Raw genomic sequence first — 24,622 nt, 5'->3', positions numbered from 1 at the left:
ATAGCAGCAGGGAGACTGGATGAGAAGCAGCTGTTCGGGAAAGTCTTTGCCGCTTGCTCAAATGTATTTCATACTGAGCATGTCTCAGGTCGCTCAAGAGGTCTGGGGCATTACCTGCGTGCGTGCTTTCTGGCTCGTTGGTCTAGGCGTATGATTCTCGCTTAGGGTCTGTTACTGCGCTGATTTGCGAGAGATCCCGGACGAGCCCGTGTTTTTTTTTTAACTTGACTTGTGCAAAACTGCCTGATTGACTTTCTCAAAAAGCACCTTCGTGAAACCAGCGTGGGCTGCCTGGAGTACGAATGAGGCAGAAAACAGAGAAATGAAATGGTTGGAGATCGTGTTCAACAAGCTACTTGGATGCTGCCTGAACTGCTGTGCTCTTCCAGCACCACTAATCCAGAATCTGGTTTCCAGCATCTGCAGTCATTGTTTTTACCATAGTGCTCAACAGGTTGACGTGAGTGGTGCGGTGTTTGAGGAATGTCAGCAATCAAGGTAGATTGGAAAATTGGGACAGCTCTCCTCGGAGAACCGAACATTTCCAAGTCATGAGGGACCTAGAAACAGGAAATAATGTTGTGAAAATGCTCCCACGCCTGAAAGGATCCATAACGATTCGGCAGAATTTTAGAGTCACGAGGAAAAGAAGTAAAAGTGACATTAGGAAGAACGTTTTCGTACAGGGAGTGGTGAGGGTCAGTAAGTCCCTGTCTGACATTGACAAAGAGGAAGATTCAATGGACCCAAAAGGGAATTCGGTGGTCACGTTCAGATGTGCAGATTTCCGCTGAGAAGGCGAGAGAATGAAATGAAACGACTAGAGTCACACGTTTACTTAAGCGTAGAACCAGCAGAGCGAAGGTGGGCCGCAGAGCCTCCGTCTGCGCTGTGACACATGTTGTGATTCAGTGTGAAATCACAGTTCGACCGACAGAATGTGGGAATTTAGAAAAAAGTTTATATTTACACAGCCTCCATACGTCTGCGAAACAGCATATCACACGACAGCAGTGGAGGTCTTTGACATCAGGCTCGAAGGTGCCTGCCGCGTGCCAGACAAAAACCTGAAGTGTTCTGTGCAACGAGCGTCTCCAAGCGGCAGCAGAGTGGCGCAGCGGGAGCGTGCTGGGCCCATAACCCAGAGGTCGATGGATCGAAACCATCCTCTGCTATCGTTCACTGTCACCTTGATCTGATCAGCAAGCTGCCTTTGCATCTACTTGCCGATGTTCATATCGATCCACTCCATTCAAACGGCATGGGTTTTAGAGGTCTCAGTGATATTCTGTTCTTGGTCGGTTTCCTCTGAACTGAATCGCAAAACCGGTTCTCTTCGATGCTAATGAGCTGGTAAAGTTGAAACTCAGACATCGTCCCCCACTATTAGGACGGATACCACCGATTGTGAATAACCTCAGAGAGAGACAAGTGACAGACAGTCGCCGTGGAATCCATGGGCTGAATGGCTTCTGTCTGCGCGACAATGATGCTACGTGTTGCTGAGGGAGCAAAAATGGTTCATTTTTAACCGTCCCTTCCGTGTTGGACTGCCTGCAGTCCCTCAGCTCAGGGCCGTGGGGATGACTCTCAGTGAGTGAAGGTTTCACGCGGATTCTCTTCATCTGGGACACTTGGGGCTCAGATGTTAACTGCTGCGCGGTCGCAGCAAAGAAAGCGATGCCCACTTTGCAATAGACTTTCCGTAAGATTGCTGCGTGAAGACGATTTCTGAACACCAAGCAGGCTGCACAACAATGTGAATTTACCTGGGCGAAGAGTCCTCGGTGTTCATTTCTCTCTGTCCTGCCAGCACAGCATCTTTCTGTCTCTCCGATAACAGACCTTTGGAGAAAGTTCACAATCAAAGTTGTTCATGTTCCCCGCAATAATGTAACTGACACCTCTCACCCCAAGAGTTTCAGAGAGAGAGAGAGAGAGAATGAGGGAGAGAGAGCAGAAGAGCGAATGGACTCTTACCCTCCCCCAAACCTACATTCCCCCACCCCCCCTCCCCCCAGAACAACGTGCAAGTAGAAATAAAATGGTTTAATTATCCGCCAGTGGAGATACTCCTGTTCCTGGGGAAGAGACAAACATCAGCCCCCCGGGGACAGAATGACAAGCAGATGTTCTGGAAAGGCTTTGCTGCTTGCAATTCTTGCAGCAATGTGGAATGTACTTCACACTGAGCAAGTTTCAGCTGGCTCAGAGTCTCCAATGTTCATTGCTGTGTTTGCCGCCAGCTCAGAGAAAGAACAATAGGCAGGACGTAGGAGTGAATAACGATCCTCGTGAGAGGGCAAATAACTGTTAATGGAGACTGTTAGTGGCTAACAATACGTCGTGTGTCATAGCAGACGAGGTGATAAACAGGAGTCTTTCGTGTGGTAGGGGTCAAGGACATGGGGGGGTTCAGGCCCTATAGTTATAGAACTCGATATTGAAGACCGGAGGGCTGGAAGGGCTCCAAGTGGAAAATGAGATGTTGTTCCTTCATCTGGAGCTAGAACACTGCTGCAAGCCTGAGACAGGGATGTTGGCCAGGGAACAGGGTGATGTGTTAAAGTGGCAGGCAACCGCAAGGTCAGGGCCTTTAGTTTCTGCGGGCAGAAGCGGGATGTTCTGCGAAGCAGTCACCCAGTTTATGCTTCATGCTACGTTGGGGAAACGACACTGTGAGCAGAGAATGCGGTGGAATGAAATAGCAGCAGGGAGACTGGATGAGAAGCAGCTGTTCGGGAAAGTCTTTGCCGCTTGCTCAAATGTATTTCATACTGAGCATGTCTCAGGTCGCTCAAGAGGTCTGGGGCATTACCTGCGTGCGTGCTTTCTGGCTCGTTGGTCTAGGCGTATGATTCTCGCTTAGGGTCTGTTACTGCGCTGATTTGCGAGAGATCCCGGACGAGCCCGTGTTTTTTTTTTAACTTGACTTGTGCAAAACTGCCTGATTGACTTTCTCAAAAAGCACCTTCGTGAAACCAGCGTGGGCTGCCTGGAGTACGAATGAGGCAGAAAACAGAGAAATGAAATGGTTGGAGATCGTGTTCAACAAGCTACTTGGATGCTGCCTGAACTGCTGTGCTCTTCCAGCACCACTAATCCAGAATCTGGTTTCCAGCATCTGCAGTCATTGTTTTTACCATAGTGCTCAACAGGTTGACGTGAGTGGTGCGGTGTTTGAGGAATGTCAGCAATCAAGGTAGATTGGAAAATTGGGACAGCTCTCCTCGGAGAACCGAACATTTCCAAGTCATGAGGGACCTAGAAACAGGAAATAATGTTGTGAAAATGCTCCCACGCCTGAAAGGATCCATAACGATTCGGCAGAATTTTAGAGTCACGAGGAAAAGAAGTAAAAGTGACATTAGGAAGAACGTTTTCGTACAGGGAGTGGTGAGGGTCAGTAAGTCCCTGTCTGACATTGACAAAGAGGAAGATTCAATGGACCCAAAAGGGAATTCGGTGGTCACGTTCAGATGTGCAGATTTCCGCTGAGAAGGCGAGAGAATGAAATGAAACGACTAGAGTCACACGTTTACTTAAGCGTAGAACCAGCAGAGCGAAGGTGGGCCGCAGAGCCTCCGTCTGCGCTGTGACACATGTTGTGATTCAGTGTGAAATCACAGTTCGACCGACAGAATGTGGGAATTTAGAAAAAAGTTTATATTTACACAGCCTCCATACGTCTGCGAAACAGCATATCACACGACAGCAGTGGAGGTCTTTGACATCAGGCTCGAAGGTGCCTGCCGCGTGCCAGACAAAAACCTGAAGTGTTCTGCGCAACGAGCGTCTCCAAGCGGCAGCAGAGTGGCGCAGCGGGAGCGTGCTGGGCCCATAACCCAGAGGTCGATGGATCGAAACCATCCTCTGCTATCGTTCACTGTCACCTTGATCTGCTTTCTTCAGCAAGCTGCCTTTGCATCTACTTGCCGATGTTCATATCGATCCACTCCATTCAAACGGCATGGGTTTTAGAGGTCTCAGTGATATTCCGTTCTTGGTCGGTTTCCTCTGAACTGAATCGCAAAACCGGTTCTCTCCGATGCTAATGAGCTGGTAAAGTTGAAACTCAGACATCGTCCCCCACTATTTGGACGGATACCACCGATTGTGAATAACCTCAGAGAGAGACAAGTGACAGACAGTCGCCGTGTGAATCCATGGGCTGAATGGCTTCTGTCTGCGCGACAATGATGCTACGTGTTGCTGAGGGAGCAAAAATGGTTCATTTTTAACCGTCCCTTCCGTGTTGGACTGCCTGCAGTCCCTCAGCTCAGGGCCGTGGGGATGACTCTCAGTGAGTGAAGGTTTCACGCGGATTCTCTTCATCTGGGACACTTGGGGCTCAGATGTTAACTGCTGCGCGGTCGCAGCAAAGAAAGCGATGCCCACTTTGCAATAGACTTTCCGTAAGATTGCTGCGTGAAGACGATTTCTGAACACCATGCAGGCTGCACAACAATGTGAATTTACCTGGGCGAAGAGTCCTCGGTGTTCATTTCTCTCTGTCCTGCCAGCACAGCATCTTTCTGTCTCTCCGATAACAGACCTTTGGAGAAAGTTCACAATCAAAGTTGTTCATGTTCCCCGCATTAATGTAACTGACACCTCTCACCCCAAGAGTTTCAGAGAGAGAGAGAGAGAGAGAAAGAGGGAGAGAGAGCAGAAGAGCGAATGGACTCTTACCCTTCCCCAAACCTACATTCCCCCACCCCCCCTCCCCCCAGAACAACGTGCAAGTAGAAATAAAATGGTTTAATTATCCGCCAGTGGAGATACTCCTGTTCGTGGGGAAGAGACAAACATCAGCCCCCCCGGGGACAGAATGACAAGCAGATGTTCTGGAAAGGCTTTGCTGCTTGCAATTCTTGCAGCAATGTGGAATCTACTTCACACTGAGCAAGTTTCAGCTGGCTCAGAGTCTCCAATGTTCATTGCTGTGTTTGCCGCCAGCTCAGAGAAAGAACAATAGGCAGGACGCAGGAGTGAATAACGATCCTCGTGAGAGGGCGAATAACTGTTAATGGAGACTGTTAGTGGCTAACAATACGTCGTGTGTCATAGCAGACGAGGTGATAAACAGGAGTCTTTCGTGTGGTAGGGGTCAAGGACATGGGGGGGTTCAGGCCCTATAGTTATAGAACTCGATATTGAAGACCGGAGGGCTGGAAGGGCTCCAAGTGGAAAATGAGATGTTGTTCCTTCATCTGGAGCGAGAACACTGCTGCAAGCCTGAGACAGGGATGTTGGCCAGGGAACAGGGTGATGTGTTAAAGTGGCAGGCAACCGCAAGGTCAGGGCCTTTAGTTTCTGCGGGCAGAAGCGGGATGTTCTGCGAAGCAGTCACCCAGTTTATGCTTCATGCTACGTTGGGGAAACGACACTGTGAGCAGAGAATGCGGTGGAATGAAATAGCAGCAGGGAGACTGGATGAGAAGCAGCTGTTCTGGAAAGTCTTTGCCGCTTGCTCAAATGTATTTCATACTGAGCATGTCTCAGGTCGCTCAAGAGGTGTGGGGCATTACCGGCGTGCGTGCTTTCTGGCTCGTTGGTCTAGGCGTATGATTCTCGCTTAGGGTCTGTTACTGCGCTGATTTGCGAGAGGTCCCGGGTTCAAATCCCGGACGAGCCCGTGTTGTTTTTTAACTTGACTTGTGCAAAACTGCCTGATTGACTTTCTCAAAAAGCACCTTCGTGAAACCAGCGTGGGCTGCTTGGAGTACGAATGAGGCAGAAAACAGAGAAATGAAATGGTTGGAGATCGTGTTCAACAAGCTACTTGGATGCTGCCTGAACTGCTGTGCTCTTCCAGCACCACTAATCCAGAATCTGGTTTCCAGCATCTGCAGTCATTGTTTTTACCATAGTGCTCAACAGGTTGACGTGAGTGGTGCGGTGTTTGAGGAATGTCAGCAATCAAGGTAGATTGGAAAATTGGGACAGCTCTCCTCGGAGAACCGAACTTTTCCAAGTCATGAGGGACCTAGAAACAGGAAATAATGTTGTGAAAATGCTCCCACGCCTGAAAGGATCCATAACGATTCGGCAGAATTTTAGAGTCACGAGGAAAAGAAGTAAAAGTGACATTAGGAAGAACGTTTTCGTACAGGGAGTGGTGAGGGTCAGTAAGTCCCTGTCTGACATTGACAAAGAGGAAGATTCAATGGACCCAAAAGGGAAGTCGGTGGTCACGTTCAGATGTGCAGATTTCCGCTGAGAAGGCGAGAGAATGAAATGAAACGACGAGAGTCACACGTTTACTTAAGCGTAGAACCAGCAGAGCGAAGGTGGGCCGCAGAGCCTCCGTCTGCGCTGTGACACATGTTGTGATTCAGTGTGAAATCACAGTTCGACCGACAGAATGTGGGAATTTAGAAAAAAGTTTATATTTACACAGCCTCCATACGTCTGCGAAACAGCATATCACACGACAGCAGTGGAGGTCTTTGACATCAGGCTCGAAGGTGCCTGCCGCGTGCCAGACAAAAACCTGAAGTGTTCTGTGCAACGAGCGTCTCCAAGCGGCAGCAGAGTGGCGCAGCGGGAGCGTGCTGGGCCCATAACCCAGAGGTCGATGGATCGAAGCCATCCTCTGCTATCGTTCACTGTCACTTTGATCTGATCAGCAAGCTGCCTTTGCATCTACTTGCCGATGTTCATATCGATCCACTCCATTCAAACGGCATGGGTTTTAGAGGTCTCAGTGATATTCTGTTCTTGGTCGGTTTCCTCTGAACTGAATCGCAAAACCGGTTCTCTTCGATGCTAATGAGCTGGTAAAGTTGAAACTCAGACATCGTCCCCCACTATTAGGACGGATACCACCGATTGTGAATAACCTCAGAGAGAGACAAGTGACAGACAGTCGCCGTGGAATCCATGGGCTGAATGGCTTCTGTCTGCGCGACAATGATGCTACGTGTTGCTGAGGGAGCAAAAATGGTTCATTTTTAACCGTCCCTTCCGTGTTGGACTGCCTGCAGTCCCTCAGCTCAGGGCCGTGGGGATGACTCTCAGTGAGTGAAGGTTTCACGCGGATTCTCTTCATCTGGGACACTTGGGGCTCAGATGTTAACTGCTGCGCGGTCGCAGCAAAGAAAGCGATGCCCACTTTGCAATAGACTTTCCGTAAGATTGCTGCGTGAAGACGATTTCTGAACACCAAGCAGGCTGCACAACAATGTGAATTTACCTGGGCGAAGAGTCCTCGGTGTTCATTTCTCTCTGTCCTGCCAGCACAGCATCTTTCTGTCTCTCCGATAACAGACCTTTGGAGAAAGTTCACAATCAAAGTTGTTCATGTTCCCCGCAATAATGTAACTGACACCTCTCACCCCAAGAGTTTCAGAGAGAGAGAGAGAGAGAATGAGGGAGAGAGAGCAGAAGAGCGAATGGACTCTTACCCTCCCCCAAACCTACATTCCCCCACCCCCCCTCCCCCCAGAACAACGTGCAAGTAGAAATAAAATGGTTTAATTATCCGCCAGTGGAGATACTCCTGTTCCTGGGGAAGAGACAAACATCAGCCCCCCGGGGACAGAATGACAAGCAGATGTTCTGGAAAGGCTTTGCTGCTTGCAATTCTTGCAGCAATGTGGAATGTACTTCACACTGAGCAAGTTTCAGCTGGCTCAGAGTCTCCAATGTTCATTGCTGTGTTTGCCGCCAGCTCAGAGAAAGAACAATAGGCAGGACGTAGGAGTGAATAACGATCCTCGTGAGAGGGCAAATAACTGTTAATGGAGACTGTTAGTGGCTAACAATACGTCGTGTGTCATAGCAGACGAGGTGATAAACAGGAGTCTTTCGTGTGGTAGGGGTCAAGGACATGGGGGGGTTCAGGCCCTATAGTTATAGAACTCGATATTGAAGACCGGAGGGCTGGAAGGGCTCCAAGTGGAAAATGAGATGTTGTTCCTTCATCTGGAGCTAGAACACTGCTGCAAGCCTGAGACAGGGATGTTGGCCAGGGAACAGGGTGATGTGTTAAAGTGGCAGGCAACCGCAAGGTCAGGGCCTTTAGTTTCTGCGGGCAGAAGCGGGATGTTCTGCGAAGCAGTCACCCAGTTTATGCTTCATGCTACGTTGGGGAAACGACACTGTGAGCAGAGAATGCGGTGGAATGAAATAGCAGCAGGGAGACTGGATGAGAAGCAGCTGTTCGGGAAAGTCTTTGCCGCTTGCTCAAATGTATTTCATACTGAGCATGTCTCAGGTCGCTCAAGAGGTCTGGGGCATTACCTGCGTGCGTGCTTTCTGGCTCGTTGGTCTAGGCGTATGATTCTCGCTTAGGGTCTGTTACTGCGCTGATTTGCGAGAGATCCCGGACGAGCCCGTGTTTTTTTTTTAACTTGACTTGTGCAAAACTGCCTGATTGACTTTCTCAAAAAGCACCTTCGTGAAACCAGCGTGGGCTGCCTGGAGTACGAATGAGGCAGAAAACAGAGAAATGAAATGGTTGGAGATCGTGTTCAACAAGCTACTTGGATGCTGCCTGAACTGCTGTGCTCTTCCAGCACCACTAATCCAGAATCTGGTTTCCAGCATCTGCAGTCATTGTTTTTACCATAGTGCTCAACAGGTTGACGTGAGTGGTGCGGTGTTTGAGGAATGTCAGCAATCAAGGTAGATTGGAAAATTGGGACAGCTCTCCTCGGAGAACCGAACATTTCCAAGTCATGAGGGACCTAGAAACAGGAAATAATGTTGTGAAAATGCTCCCACGCCTGAAAGGATCCATAACGATTCGGCAGAATTTTAGAGTCACGAGGAAAAGAAGTAAAAGTGACATTAGGAAGAACGTTTTCGTACAGGGAGTGGTGAGGGTCAGTAAGTCCCTGTCTGACATTGACAAAGAGGAAGATTCAATGGACCCAAAAGGGAATTCGGTGGTCACGTTCAGATGTGCAGATTTCCGCTGAGAAGGCGAGAGAATGAAATGAAACGACTAGAGTCACACGTTTACTTAAGCGTAGAACCAGCAGAGCGAAGGTGGGCCGCAGAGCCTCCGTCTGCGCTGTGACACATGTTGTGATTCAGTGTGAAATCACAGTTCGACCGACAGAATGTGGGAATTTAGAAAAAAGTTTATATTTACACAGCCTCCATACGTCTGCGAAACAGCATATCACACGACAGCAGTGGAGGTCTTTGACATCAGGCTCGAAGGTGCCTGCCGCGTGCCAGACAAAAACCTGAAGTGTTCTGCGCAACGAGCGTCTCCAAGCGGCAGCAGAGTGGCGCAGCGGGAGCGTGCTGGGCCCATAACCCAGAGGTCGATGGATCGAAACCATCCTCTGCTATCGTTCACTGTCACCTTGATCTGCTTTCTTCAGCAAGCTGCCTTTGCATCTACTTGCCGATGTTCATATCGATCCACTCCATTCAAACGGCATGGGTTTTAGAGGTCTCAGTGATATTCCGTTCTTGGTCGGTTTCCTCTGAACTGAATCGCAAAACCGGTTCTCTCCGATGCTAATGAGCTGGTAAAGTTGAAACTCAGACATCGTCCCCCACTATTTGGACGGATACCACCGATTGTGAATAACCTCAGAGAGAGACAAGTGACAGACAGTCGCCGTGTGAATCCATGGGCTGAATGGCTTCTGTCTGCGCGACAATGATGCTACGTGTTGCTGAGGGAGCAAAAATGGTTCATTTTTAACCGTCCCTTCCGTGTTGGACTGCCTGCAGTCCCTCAGCTCAGGGCCGTGGGGATGACTCTCAGTGAGTGAAGGTTTCACGCGGATTCTCTTCATCTGGGACACTTGGGGCTCAGATGTTAACTGCTGCGCGGTCGCAGCAAAGAAAGCGATGCCCACTTTGCAATAGACTTTCCGTAAGATTGCTGCGTGAAGACGATTTCTGAACACCATGCAGGCTGCACAACAATGTGAATTTACCTGGGCGAAGAGTCCTCGGTGTTCATTTCTCTCTGTCCTGCCAGCACAGCATCTTTCTGTCTCTCCGATAACAGACCTTTGGAGAAAGTTCACAATCAAAGTTGTTCATGTTCCCCGCATTAATGTAACTGACACCTCTCACCCCAAGAGTTTCAGAGAGAGAGAGAGAGAGAGAAAGAGGGAGAGAGAGCAGAAGAGCGAATGGACTCTTACCCTTCCCCAAACCTACATTCCCCCACCCCCCCTCCCCCCAGAACAACGTGCAAGTAGAAATAAAATGGTTTAATTATCCGCCAGTGGAGATACTCCTGTTCGTGGGGAAGAGACAAACATCAGCCCCCCCGGGGACAGAATGACAAGCAGATGTTCTGGAAAGGCTTTGCTGCTTGCAATTCTTGCAGCAATGTGGAATCTACTTCACACTGAGCAAGTTTCAGCTGGCTCAGAGTCTCCAATGTTCATTGCTGTGTTTGCCGCCAGCTCAGAGAAAGAACAATAGGCAGGACGCAGGAGTGAATAACGATCCTCGTGAGAGGGCGAATAACTGTTAATGGAGACTGTTAGTGGCTAACAATACGTCGTGTGTCATAGCAGACGAGGTGATAAACAGGAGTCTTTCGTGTGGTAGGGGTCAAGGACATGGGGGGGTTCAGGCCCTATAGTTATAGAACTCGATATTGAAGACCGGAGGGCTGGAAGGGCTCCAAGTGGAAAATGAGATGTTGTTCCTTCATCTGGAGCGAGAACACTGCTGCAAGCCTGAGACAGGGATGTTGGCCAGGGAACAGGGTGATGTGTTAAAGTGGCAGGCAACCGCAAGGTCAGGGCCTTTAGTTTCTGCGGGCAGAAGCGGGATGTTCTGCGAAGCAGTCACCCAGTTTATGCTTCATGCTACGTTGGGGAAACGACACTGTGAGCAGAGAATGCGGTGGAATGAAATAGCAGCAGGGAGACTGGATGAGAAGCAGCTGTTCTGGAAAGTCTTTGCCGCTTGCTCAAATGTATTTCATACTGAGCATGTCTCAGGTCGCTCAAGAGGTGTGGGGCATTACCGGCGTGCGTGCTTTCTGGCTCGTTGGTCTAGGCGTATGATTCTCGCTTAGGGTCTGTTACTGCGCTGATTTGCGAGAGGTCCCGGGTTCAAATCCCGGACGAGCCCGTGTTGTTTTTTAACTTGACTTGTGCAAAACTGCCTGATTGACTTTCTCAAAAAGCACCTTCGTGAAACCAGCGTGGGCTGCTTGGAGTACGAATGAGGCAGAAAACAGAGAAATGAAATGGTTGGAGATCGTGTTCAACAAGCTACTTGGATGCTGCCTGAACTGCTGTGCTCTTCCAGCACCACTAATCCAGAATCTGGTTTCCAGCATCTGCAGTCATTGTTTTTACCATAGTGCTCAACAGGTTGACGTGAGTGGTGCGGTGTTTGAGGAATGTCAGCAATCAAGGTAGATTGGAAAATTGGGACAGCTCTCCTCGGAGAACCGAACTTTTCCAAGTCATGAGGGACCTAGAAACAGGAAATAATGTTGTGAAAATGCTCCCACGCCTGAAAGGATCCATAACGATTCGGCAGAATTTTAGAGTCACGAGGAAAAGAAGTAAAAGTGACATTAGGAAGAACGTTTTCGTACAGGGAGTGGTGAGGGTCAGTAAGTCCCTGTCTGACATTGACAAAGAGGAAGATTCAATGGACCCAAAAGGGAAGTCGGTGGTCACGTTCAGATGTGCAGATTTCCGCTGAGAAGGCGAGAGAATGAAATGAAACGACGAGAGTCACACGTTTACTTAAGCGTAGAACCAGCAGAGCGAAGGTGGGCCGCAGAGCCTCCGTCTGCGCTGTGACACATGTTGTGATTCAGTGTGAAATCACAGTTCGACCGACAGAATGTGGGAATTTAGAAAAAAGTTTATATTTACACAGCCTCCATACGTCTGCGAAACAGCATATCACACGACAGCAGTGGAGGTCTTTGACATCAGGCTCGAAGGTGCCTGCCGCGTGCCAGACAAAAACCTGAAGTGTTCTGTGCAACGAGCGTCTCCAAGCGGCAGCAGAGTGGCGCAGCGGGAGCGTGCTGGGCCCATAACCCAGAGGTCGATGGATCGAAGCCATCCTCTGCTATCGTTCACTGTCACTTTGATCTGATCAGCAAGCTGCCTTTGCATCTACTTGCCGATGTTCATATCGATCCACTCCATTCAAACGGCATGGGTTTTAGAGGTCCATGGGTTTTAGAGGTCTCAGTGATATTCTGTTCTTGGTCGGTTTCCTCTGAACTGAATCGCAAAACCGGTTCTCTTCGATGCTAATGAGCTGGTAAAGTTGAAACTCAGACATCGTCCCCCACTATTAGGACGGATACCACCGATTGTGAATAACCTCAGAGAGAGACAAGTGACAGACAGTCGCCGTGGAATCCATGGGCTGAATGGCTTCTGTCTGCGCGACAATGATGCTACGTGTTGCTGAGGGAGCAAAAATGGTTCATTTTTAACCGTCCCTTCCGTGTTGGACTGCCTGCAGTCCCTCAGCTCAGGGCCGTGGGGATGACTCTCAGTGAGTGAAGGTTTCACGCGGATTCTCTTCATCTGGGACACTTGGGGCTCAGATGTTAACTGCTGCGCGGTCGCAGCAAAGAAAGCGATGCCCACTTTGCAATAGACTTTCCGTAAGATTGCTGCGTGAAGACGATTTCTGAACACCAAGCAGGCTGCACAACAATGTGAATTTACCTGGGCGAAGAGTCCTCGGTGTTCATTTCTCTCTGTCCTGCCAGCACAGCATCTTTCTGTCTCTCCGATAACAGACCTTTGGAGAAAGTTCACAATCAAAGTTGTTCATGTTCCCCGCAATAATGTAACTGACACCTCTCACCCCAAGAGTTTCAGAGAGAGAGAGAGAGAGAATGAGGGAGAGAGAGCAGAAGAGCGAATGGACTCTTACCCTCCCCCAAACCTACATTCCCCCACCCCCCCTCCCCCCAGAACAACGTGCAAGTAGAAATAAAATGGTTTAATTATCCGCCAGTGGAGATACTCCTGTTCCTGGGGAAGAGACAAACATCAGCCCCCCGGGGACAGAATGACAAGCAGATGTTCTGGAAAGGCTTTGCTGCTTGCAATTCTTGCAGCAATGTGGAATGTACTTCACACTGAGCAAGTTTCAGCTGGCTCAGAGTCTCCAATGTTCATTGCTGTGTTTGCCGCCAGCTCAGAGAAAGAACAATAGGCAGGACGTAGGAGTGAATAACGATCCTCGTGAGAGGGCAAATAACTGTTAATGGAGACTGTTAGTGGCTAACAATACGTCGTGTGTCATAGCAGACGAGGTGATAAACAGGAGTCTTTCGTGTGGTAGGGGTCAAGGACATGGGGGGGTTCAGGCCCTATAGTTATAGAACTCGATATTGAAGACCGGAGGGCTGGAAGGGCTCCAAGTGGAAAATGAGATGTTGTTCCTTCATCTGGAGCTAGAACACTGCTGCAAGCCTGAGACAGGGATGTTGGCCAGGGAACAGGGTGATGTGTTAAAGTGGCAGGCAACCGCAAGGTCAGGGCCTTTAGTTTCTGCGGGCAGAAGCGGGATGTTCTGCGAAGCAGTCACCCAGTTTATGCTTCATGCTACGTTGGGGAAACGACACTGTGAGCAGAGAATGCGGTGGAATGAAATAGCAGCAGGGAGACTGGATGAGAAGCAGCTGTTCGGGAAAGTCTTTGCCGCTTGCTCAAATGTATTTCATACTGAGCATGTCTCAGGTCGCTCAAGAGGTCTGGGGCATTACCTGCGTGCGTGCTTTCTGGCTCGTTGGTCTAGGCGTATGATCCTCGCTTAGGGTCTGTTACTGCGCTGATTTGCGAGAGATCCCGGACGAGCCCGTGTTTTTTTTTTAACTTGACTTGTGCAAAACTGCCTGATTGACTTTCTCAAAAAGCACCTTCGTGAAACCAGCGTGGGCTGCCTGGAGTACGAATGAGGCAGAAAACAGAGAAATGAAATGGTTGGAGATCGTGTTCAACAAGCTACTTGGATGCTGCCTGAACTGCTGTGCTCTTCCAGCACCACTAATCCAGAATCTGGTTTCCAGCATCTGCAGTCATTGTTTTTACCATAGTGCTCAACAGGTTGACGTGAGTGGTGCGGTGTTTGAGGAATGTCAGCAATCAAGGTAGATTGGAAAATTGGGACAGCTCTCCTCGGAGAACCGAACATTTCCAAGTCATGAGGGACCTAGAAACAGGAAATAATGTTGTGAAAATGCTCCCACGCCTGAAAGGATCCATAACGATTCGGCAGAATTTTAGAGTCACGAGGAAAAGAAGTAAAAGTGACATTAGGAAGAACGTTTTCGTACAGGGAGTGGTGAGGGTCAGTAAGTCCCTGTCTGACATTGACAAAGAGGAAGATTCAATGGACCCAAAAGGGAATTCGGTGGTCACGTTCAGATGTGCAGATTTCCGCTGAGAAGGCGAGAGAATGAAATGAAACGACTAGAGTCACACGTTTACTTAAGCGTAGAACCAGCAGAGCGAAGGTGGGCCGCAGAGCCTCCGTCTGCGCTGTGACACATGTTGTGATTCAGTGTGAAATCACAGTTCGACCGACAGAATGTGGGAATTTAGAAAAAAGTTTATATTTACACAGCCTCCATACGTCTGCGAAACAGCATATCACACGACAGCAGTGGAGGTCTTTGACATCAGGCTCGAAGGTGCCTGCCGCGTGCCAGACAAAAACCTGAAGTGTTCTGTGCAACGAGCGTCCCCAAGCGGCAGCAGAGTGGCGCAGCGGGAGCGTGCTGGGCCCATAACCCAGAGGTCGATGGATCGAAACCATCCTCTGCTATCGTTCACTGTCACCTTGATCTGCTTTCTTCAGCAAGCTGCCTTTGCATCTACTTGCCGATGTTCATATCGATCCACTCCATTCAAACGGCATGGGTTTTAGAGGTCTCAGTGATATTCTGTTCTTGGTCGGTTTCCTCTGAACTGAATCGCAAAACCGGTTCTCTCCGATGCTAATGAGCTGGTAAAGTTGAAACTCAGACATCGTCCCCCACTATTTGGACGGATACCACCGATTGTGAATAACCTCAGAGAGAGACAAGTGACAGACAGTCGCCGTGGAATCCATGGGCTGAATGGCTTCTGTCTGCGCGACAATGATGCTACGTGTTGCTGAGGGAGCAAAAATGGTTCATTTTTAACCGTCCCTTCCGTGTTGGACTGCCTGCAGTCCCTCAGCTCAGGGCCGTGGGGATGACTCTCAGTGAGTGAAGGTTTCACGCGGATTCTCTTCATCTGGGACACTTGGGGCTCAGATGTTAACTGCTGCGCGGTCGCAGCAAAGAAAGCGATGCCCACTTTGCAATAGACTTTCCGTAAGATTGCTGCGTGAAGACGATTTCTGAACACCATGCAGGCTGCACAACAATGTGAATTTACCTGGGCGAAGAGTCCTCGGTGTTCATTTCTCTCTGTCCTGCCAGCACAGCATCTTTCTGTCTCTCCGATAACAGACCTTTGGAGAAAGTTCACAATCAAAGTTGTTCATGTTCCCCGCATTAATGTAACTGACACCTCTCACCCCAAGAGTTTCAGAGAGAGAGAGAGAGAGAGAAAGAGGGAGAGAGAGCAGAAGAGCGAATGGACTCTTACCCTCCCCCAAACCTACATTCCCCCACCCCCCCTCCCCCCAGAACAACGTGCAAGTAGAAATAAAATGGTTTAATTATCCGCCAGTGGAGATACTCCTGTTCCTGGGGAAGAGACAAACATCAGCCCCCCCGGGGACAGAATGACAAGCAGATGTTCTGGAAAGGCTTTGCTGCTTGCAATTCTTGCAGCAATGTGGAATCTACTTCACACTGAGCAAGTTTCAGCTGGCTCAGAGTCTCCAATGTTCATTGCTGTGTTTGCCGCCAGCTCAGAGAAAGAACAATAGGCAGGACGCAGGAGTGAATAACGATCCTCGTGAGAGGGCGAATAACTGTTAATGGAGACTGTTAGTGGCTAACAATACGTCGTGTGTCATAGCAGACGAGGTGATAAACAGGAGTCTTTCGTGTGGTAGGGGTCAAGGACATGGGGGGGTTCAGGCCCTATAGTTATAGAACTCGATATTGAAGACCGGAGGGCTGGAAGGGCTCCAAGTGGAAAATGAGATGTTGTTCCTTCATCTGGAGCTAGAACACTGCTGCAAGCCTGAGACAGGGATGTTGGCCAGGGAACAGGGTGATGTGTTAAAGTGGCAGGCAACCGCAAGGTCAGGGCCTTTAGTTTCTGCGGGCAGAAGCGGGATGTTCTGCGAAGCAGTCACCCAGTTTATGCTTCATGCTACGTTGGGGAAACGACACTGTGAGCAGAGAATGCGGTGGAATGAAATAGCAGCAGGGAGACTGGATGAGAAGCAGCTGTTCGGGAAAGTCTTTGCCGCTTGCTCAAATGTATTTCATACTGAGCATGTCTCAGGTCGCTCAAGAGGTCTGGGGCATTACCTGCGTGCGTGCTTTCTGGCTCGTTGGTCTAGGCGTATGATTCTCGCTTAGGGTCTGTTACTGCGCTGATTTGCGAGAGGTCCCGGGTTCAAATCCCGGACGAGCCCGTGTTGTTTTTTAACTTGACTTGTGCAAAACTGCCTGATTGACTTTCTCAAAAAGCACCTTCGTGAAACCAGCGTGGGCTGCTTGGAGTACGAATGAGGCAGAAAACAGAGAAATGAAATGGTTGGAGATCGTGTTCAACAAGCTACTTGGATGCTGCCTGAACTGCTGTGCTCTTCCAGCACCACTAATCCAGAATCTGGTTTCCAGCATCTGCAGTCATTGTTTTTACCATAGTGCTCAACAGGTTGACGTGAGTGGTGCGGTGTTTGAGGAATGTCAGCAATCAAGGTAGATTGGAAAATTGGGACAGCTCTCCTCGGAGAACCGAACTTTTCCAAGTCATGAGGGACCTAGAAACAGGAAATAATGTTGTGAAAATGCTCCCACGCCTGAAAGGATCCATAACGATTCGGCAGAATTTTAGAGTCACGAGGAAAAGAAGTAAAAGTGACATTAGGAAGAACGTTTTCGTACAGGGAGTGGTGAGGGTCAGTAAGTCCCTGTCTGACATTGACAAAGAGGAAGATTCAATGGACCCAAAAGGGAAGTCGGTGGTCACGTTCAGATGTGCAGATTTCCGCTGAGAAGGCGAGAGATTGAAACGACTAGAGTCACACGTTTACTTAAGCGTAGAACCAGCAGAGGGAAGGTGGGCCGCAGAGCCTCCGTCTGCGCTGTGACACATGTTGTGATTCAGTGTGAAATCACAGTTCGACCGACAGAATGTGGGAATTTAGAAATAAGTTTATATTTACACAGCCTCCATCCGTCTGCGAAACAGCATATCACACGACAGCAGTGGAGGTCTTTGACATCAGGCTCGAAGGTGCCTGCCGCGTGCCAGACAAAAACCTGAAGTGTTCTGCGCAACGAGCGTCTCCAAGCGGCAGCAGAGTGGCGCAGCGGGAGCGTGCTGGGCCCATAACCCAGAGGTCGATGGATCGAAACCATCCTCTGCTATTGTTCCCTGTCACCTTGATCTGCTTTCTTCAGCAAACTGCCTTTGCGTCGACTTGCAGAGTGTCCAAATGGCGCGATCGTATCGAAACGCTCGCCAAATCCACTCCATTCAAGCGGCTTGGTTTTAGAGATCTCGGTGATATTCTGTTCTTGGTCGGTTTCCTCTGAACTGAATCGCAAAACCAGTTCTCTACGATGCTAATGAGCTGGAAAAGTTGAAACCCATGCCTTGCGGTTTCGGCCATTCCCTGCAGTAATTCGCCACCCTGGTTCAGATGTGAATGACAAGCATGTCAGAAACCGCATCACGACTCAGACATCGTCCCCCACTGTTAGGACGGATACCACCGATTGGGAATAACCTCAGAGAGAGAGAGAGAGAGAGAGGAGGACAAGTTCAAAGTTGTCATTTGATGCATTCGTGTCAATGACGTCTCCGACCCCAAGTGGTCGGGAGAGAGAGCAGAAGAGTGAATGGGCTCTGCCTTCCACCAGCACAGCTTGTAAGTTGAAACAAAATGGTTCAATTATCCGCTCGTGGAGAGAGCCCGGTCCCTGGGGACGGGACAAACAGCAGTGTCCTGGGAGCAGGAGACAGACGGAGAAGTAGATGTTCTTGAAACTCGTTGCTGCTTGAAATTCTGGGAGCAATGTACAATGTATTTCGTGCTGAGCAAGTCTCAGCTGCTTCTGGAGCTGGCTGCGCCCATGGCATGTGGCTCGTTGGTCTCTGGGTATGAACAGGTTGACGGGAATGGTGCCGTGCCTGAGGAGTGTCAGTTCTGAAGGTAGATTGGAAAGTTGGGACAGATCTCCTTGGACCTATGGTTACTGTGGAGGAGGATGATAAGACCCAGAACATCGAATAAAATATTATAGTGTGAGCAACATAAATGATATATTGAGGAATCCGAGATTGCTGTTGAGTCTTTCATCTTTTAAAACGGGTTGTAGATTTCGGTTCATTAATCTGTAAATCCCAGAACTTTTTAAAAGTCACATTCTCCAGATAACTTAAGGTTCTATAAAAGGAGGTGACACCTCAGGTCAGACAATGCATGAAAGCTGTGAGGGTAGGGTCTACCTGTATCCTAATCTTGAGTGAGACTGGTTCTATTTCCAAATATATAATCCTGCAAACGCAGATTCACCCCAAAGACTTCTATATGTGAGTGCATGCATGAGAGAGAGCGTGTGTGTGTGCATGTGCATGCTGGGTACAGTGTGTGTGTGTCTGTGTGTGTGTGTGTGTGTGTGTGTGTGTGTGATGGAGTAGAAGCATGTGAGATGGTGTATGCGTAGGTTTGAGTGTGGGGATGTATTACTGTGTGTCAGAGAGAGAGCATGTCTATCAGAGAGGGTCTGTACGAGGGTGTGAGTATGTAAGAGAGTGTGCTTGTGTGTGAGAGAGTGTATTGTGCAGCTGGATCTCCTGTAGTGTGACGTGAACCCAGGGTCTCGGCTGAGGCCATCCTCATGTGTTCTAAACTTGGCTATCAGCCTCTGCTCGGCCATTAGATCAAAGAGGGCTGAGGCACGAGAAAGGACGGGCGGGGGCAATGGTGGTGGTGGAGAAGGGAGAGAAATGGAGAGGGGATGGAGGTTGGGGAGTAGAGAATGACTGGGGTTCAGAGGGTTGGGGAGAGAATTGGGGTCCAGTGTGAAAAGGGGAGAAAGGGCGGGGGCAGTGGGTGGGGAGAAAATGGACAAGGGGCAGAATGGGAAGCGAAAGACAGCACAAATCCCACCTTCCCCAGGACTGGTGTCAGTGTCCCACGAACTGGAACCCACTCTTTCCACAGCAGATTTGGGGCAACCATTTCTCAATATAAGCATGGTTAAGGCATATCATCCCTGCAGGCCATTCACACCGACCTTCCCAACAGCATCCCTCTTAGACTCACTCGATTACGCTACATCCTTGCAGTTCCCCATGGCTATTTCCTGATGAAGGGTTTTGCCCGAAACGTCGATTCTCCTGCTCCTCAGATGCTGCCTGACCTGCTGTGCTTTTCCAGCACCACACTCTCGACCCTAATCTGCAGCATCTGCAGTCCTCACTTTCGCCCTGTAGGGGGTGGATGTTATATTCCTAGTCTTTTAAATCTTTTAAAATCATTTTCCCCTCACCCTAAACCTATACCCTGTAGTTTTGGAATACCTCTACCCTGGGGAAAAGACAGAAACGTTGAGCAGCCAAACAAAATGCAAAAGGAATAACATGTCAAGGCACAGGGGAAAAAACATTTCGACAAAAACTTGCTTTGGTATTTTTCTCTCGTATTCGCATTTACACACAACACCAGGTTACAGTCCAATTGGCTTGTTTGGAAGCACTGGCTTTCCCAGCGCCGCTCCTTCATCAGGCGGTTGTGGTGAAAAAGATCATAAATTCTGTGCCTTACGATTCTGTGCACGTCAGCTCCTTTCCATGGACCAATGAAGAACCTTGGAGGACCGGAAGGAGACTGGTCCTCCTGCCAATCAGAGCCGGCTATTGTCGAAATGTGGAGGTTGGACCGTGAGATCTGAAGTTGCTGCCGCCCCTTTCTCTGTGAACTTCTCCCCAGACTGTAACTTCCTTCCTCTGTCTAACTTTTGTGAGTACAACAGTCTGTTTCTCACCACATTTTCCATTTTTTGTTTCATTCTGGGTTTCAATTTTTAACTTGCAGCAACTGAAAGGAAAGAGTGAATCGAGGGAGGGGACAGACTCTGGAAAAGTTCATCCAGGTCTGTGTCTCAATTTGCAAGCACATGGCAAATGTAGTGACAGAATCTATAGCCTTTGGTGTTTAAAATAAACGCAGAGAGGAGGGACATTGTTTAAATGGTGATATGTTGAGATGTGGTGAAAGTGGAGATCAGAGTTGAAAAGTGGGGCGCTGGAAAAGCACAGCAGGTTAGGCAGCAACTGAAGAGGAGGAGAGTCAATGTTTTGGGCCCGAGCCCTTCATCAGGAATGATGTATGGATGGACAAAGGGGCCTCAACGTCCTTCGGCACCAGTCACTGTCAGTTGTCAGACAGAAGCAGCAAGCAATCAGCAAGGCAAGTGATATATTAGCAAGAGAAGTTGAGTTCTGAAGTGGGGATGTCTTCCTGCAGTTAGGTCAGTCATTGAATGTATTCAAGGCTGAGTTCATTTGACTTTGAAGAACAAAGAAGTGGATGGGTATTGGGGGAAGGTAAGAAAATGGTTTTAAGTCCAGTATAGAACAGTTACAGTCATACAGCACAGAAACAGACCATTAATTCCAACTAGTCCATGCTGACTGTGTTCTGAAACTAAACTAGTCCCACCTGCCAGTGTTTGGCCCAGAGTCTCTGAACCTTTCCTATTACAATTGCAACATTTAAGTGGCATTTGGATGGGTATATGAATAGGAAGGGTTTGGAGGGATATGGGTCGGGTGCTGGCAGGTGGGACTAGATTGGGTTGGGATATCTGGTCAGCATGGACGGGTTGGACCGAAAGGGTCTGTTTCCATGCTGTACATCTCTATGACTCTATGTACTTATCCAAATGTCTTTTAAACACTGTAACTGTACCTGCATCCACCACCTCCTCTGGGCATTGATACCACATGAGAACCATTCTCTGTCTTAAAATAAAAAGGTGCCCCTCATGTCTTTTTCAAATATTTCTCCTCTCATCTTCAAAGTTTGCTCCCTAACCTTGAAACACCCATCCCGGGGAAAGAATACCTGCTGTTCACCTCATCGATACCCCTGAAGATTTTATAATCCTCTCTAAGGTCATCTCTCAACCTCCGATGTTACAGTGAATAAATATCCCACCCTGTCCACCTAGATGCCGGTATATTTATATCCAGTTATGAACTGTTCAATGCTGGTGCCGACTGGAAAGACCAAATGACCTATTCCTGCTCCCAATTCTCACACTCTGTGTCCAGGACAGCAAGAGACCATATGACATAGGTGCAGAAATTAGGCCATTCAGCCCATCAGATCTACTCCACCATTCAATCATTACTGATACGTTTCTCAACCCCATTTTGAAATGTTGATTTTGGAAAGGCAGATCAGGGCAGGATCTGTAAAGTTAATGGGGTGTGTTGTTGACCAAAGATACCTTGGAGTGCTGCTTCATAGTTTCTTGAAGGTGGAGTCGCAGGTAGACAGGATTGCGAAGGAGGTTTTTGATGTGCTTGTCTTTATAGGTCAGTGCATTTTAGTACAGATGTTGGGAGGTCATGTTGCCCCTGTACTGGACATTGATGAGGCTACTTTTGGAATACTGTGTTCAGTTCTGGTTACCCTGCTACAGGAAATGTGTTGTGAACCTTTGAAAGGGTTTGGCAAAGATTTACAAGGCTATTGCCAGAGTTGGGGCGTTTGAGCTCTCGAGAGAGGCTGAATAGGCCGGGGCTGTTTTCCGTGGAGCATTGGAGGCTGTGGGGTGACCTTATAGAAGTTCATAAGGAGCATGGATAGGGTGAATTGCCAAAAACATTTCCACATAGTAGGGAAGTCCAAAACTAGAGGGCACAGATTTGAGGTGAGAGGGGAAAGATTTAAAAGGAACCTTATGGACAACTTTCTCACACAGACTGATGCAAGCGTGGAATGAGCTGCCAGAGGAAGTGTTAGAAGCTGGTATAATTACAGCATTTTAAATAGCATCTGGGAACAGGGTGAATTGAGAGGGATATAGGCTAAGTGCTGACAAATGGGACTATGTTAATTTGGGATATCTGGTCAGCACAGACAATTTGGACTGAAGGAAAGTAGAAGTATTGTTGTGAAGACTGGAATTTCAGAGCAGCTTTCAAAGATATTTTGTCCTTACTGGGAGCAGAAGCTACAATGAAATCTTTCATTTGAGAGACAGCAACTGAAGTGAGGACATCCAGGATTTTGATGGAATGTGGGAATTTGTTGCCATGTGGGGTTGAAGTGTTTCAAGTAAAGTGTCCTGAGCGGGAAGCCTCGTGAAGGGTTAGGTGGGTTTTTGCTTTAAACTGGTCATTACTTTCAGCCCCTAAAAATGTATTTCCAATGCTGTGCATCAGAAGGAGTGGTGAATCAGTTACTGGTATCATCAGAAGTCTTACAATTTTCAGTACTGCAGGTATTGCATTGTTGCATCAGCATTGTAAAGGTTACTGGCAGCAGCGGGAGGTGTGGGCTGTATTCACTGGAAGCGATGAAGCAGTTAGATAACACACATATGAGCGGGCAGAGTGGGACTTATCTTTCAATTTGCAGAAGTTGGGAGGTTCTGGGAGCTGTGGTTCTGGGCAAACACAACTGCAGTAAATCATAGAAACCCTCCAGTGTGGAAGGAGGCCATTCAACCCATCAAGTCCACACTGACCCATCGAACAGCATGCCACCCAGACTCACCCTATCTCGTTGTTTCTGCTGGTGGGTTAGACTAAGTAACAAGATTAGGGGTAGGTTTTAGGCATAGGAGGAGGGACTACGTTTCCTGGAGAGTGGTGAATCTGTGGAAGTCTTTGCCCAAGGAAGCAATACAAGCAGGCATATTCAAGACAATCGATGGGATTTTGGATGGTAGGTGAATTTAGGGTAGTCAGGACAATGCAGGTAAGAGGAGCTGAGATGATGGATAGATCAGCCATGACCTTAAAGAATGGTGGAGTAGGCTCAATGGGCCAAATGGCCTCTTTCTGCACTGCAGGGATTTTATGATTGCTTCATATGGTGTATATCTGATATTCGCTGTTGTACACGCTGCATGGCTATGATTTTTCACCTTTTCAAATAGTAATGGAATTACATCTTTTTTTTGGATTCATTTTTATTGAACAGGTCAGCAGGAAGTCTTTCAGCAACTTTACTGGCTTTCTTTCCTGAAGCAGCCTTGACATTTCATTTTCATATCCTTGATTCAGCCCCATTTCCAGCACCTTTGTAGGAAGGTTGTTCCAGGTCATTGTCACCTAAATGAAGTTTTCCTCTTTATATACCTAATGCTACCTTGCTGAATGAGTGTTTTCAGTTTTCTGTGTCATGGATAATATATGATCAGCAGGTATCTGGCAATCTAAGGAATTGTCACCGATGTTATGTTCATTTGACTGTACCGACCGTGACTTATTTCATGATTTCTTTTGCAGGAAGACATTGGGAAAGAAATCTGAAACCAAAAGATACATCAGCTTCTGACAGAGCTACTTGATTCATTGGGACTTGAATATCAGCAGCCATTCCAGTCGAGAAGAAATGTTTGCTTTTGTCTGCTTGGACACTGGTGTGGCAGGAAGAATACTGATACACCCGAATGAGGGAGATTCAGTGCGGTGACTGTGAAAAGTACAGTACTTCACACCAGTTACTCAGCTTGGAGGATCAAAGAGACCGTTCACTTGCTCTCCGTGCGGGAAGGGCTTTACCCACTCCTCCGACCTGCAGAGACATCAGTGAGTTCACCGACCATCGCAGGGGGATTGAAGGAGCTTCGGCCGAGTGCCGTTATCGACTGCATTAATAAACCAGTTCTGGGGACTCGCGGGTTTGAATCTCACCACAGCAGGTGGCGGATCTCCAACCAACACTATACACCAGATATATTGATGACATTTCTTCCTCTGGACCCATGGTGAGGAGTCACTGAAACAACGATACTGTGATATTAACAGGTTTCATCCCACCATCACACTCGCCACACTCTTTAGTATCTGTCTCATTTTTGAACACATGCAGCTCTATCAAGGATGGGTATCTCAGCACTTCTCTGTACCGCAATCCCACGGATAACCTGACAGTGCTACACTTCTCTAGTGAAACATATTAAAACAGCCACCCCCTCTGGACAAGCCCTTCACATACATAGGATCTGTTCAGGTGAGGAGGAACATGGCAGACACTTGGAAGTACACAAGCATGCTCTCATAAGAACGGGGTACAATGTTCAACTCATCAACTGCCACTTCCAATGTGTCACAGCAAGAAACTGGAATGACTTCCTTTGGGAGACAGACACGAGCTGCAACCAAAATGGTACCATTTGTTGTCCAGTACTTCTCAGGAGCCGAAACACTACGCCATGTTCTTCACAGCCTGCAACACATTATTGATGAGGATGAGCACCTCGCCAAGACCTTCCCCACGCCTCCACTTCTCGCCTTCAAACAACTGCCAAACTTTAAACAGATAATTG

The 24,622-nt window shown here is 48.4% G+C and overlaps 5 non-coding genes across 5 annotated transcripts; all 5 read left to right on the top strand.

Annotated features, from left to right (window-relative positions):
* Positions 1–1,103: 1,103 nt before the first annotated feature.
* Positions 1,104–1,175, top strand: trnam-cau (transfer RNA methionine (anticodon CAU)). Its single transcript has one exon. It is a non-coding gene; the product is annotated as a tRNA-Met (tRNA).
* A 2,632-nt stretch (positions 1,176–3,807) lies between these two features.
* Positions 3,808–3,879, top strand: trnam-cau (transfer RNA methionine (anticodon CAU)). The gene has a single exon. It is a non-coding gene; the product is annotated as a tRNA-Met (tRNA).
* A 5,357-nt stretch (positions 3,880–9,236) lies between these two features.
* trnam-cau (transfer RNA methionine (anticodon CAU)) lies at positions 9,237–9,308 on the top strand. The gene has a single exon. It is a non-coding gene; the product is annotated as a tRNA-Met (tRNA).
* A 5,374-nt stretch (positions 9,309–14,682) lies between these two features.
* trnam-cau (transfer RNA methionine (anticodon CAU)) lies at positions 14,683–14,754 on the top strand. The gene has a single exon. It is a non-coding gene; the product is annotated as a tRNA-Met (tRNA).
* Positions 14,755–17,401: 2,647 nt separating this feature from the next.
* On the top strand, positions 17,402–17,473 carry trnam-cau (transfer RNA methionine (anticodon CAU)). Its single transcript has one exon. It is a non-coding gene; the product is annotated as a tRNA-Met (tRNA).
* The last annotated feature ends 7,149 nt before the right edge of the window (positions 17,474–24,622 follow it).

Source organism: Chiloscyllium punctatum, chromosome 36, assembly GCF_047496795.1.
Source record: "Chiloscyllium punctatum isolate Juve2018m chromosome 36, sChiPun1.3, whole genome shotgun sequence".
Classification (NCBI taxonomy): domain Eukaryota; kingdom Metazoa; phylum Chordata; class Chondrichthyes; order Orectolobiformes; family Hemiscylliidae; genus Chiloscyllium; species Chiloscyllium punctatum.
Note: the sequence above shows the minus strand (reverse complement) of the source record. Positions and strands in the feature narration are given on the sequence as shown.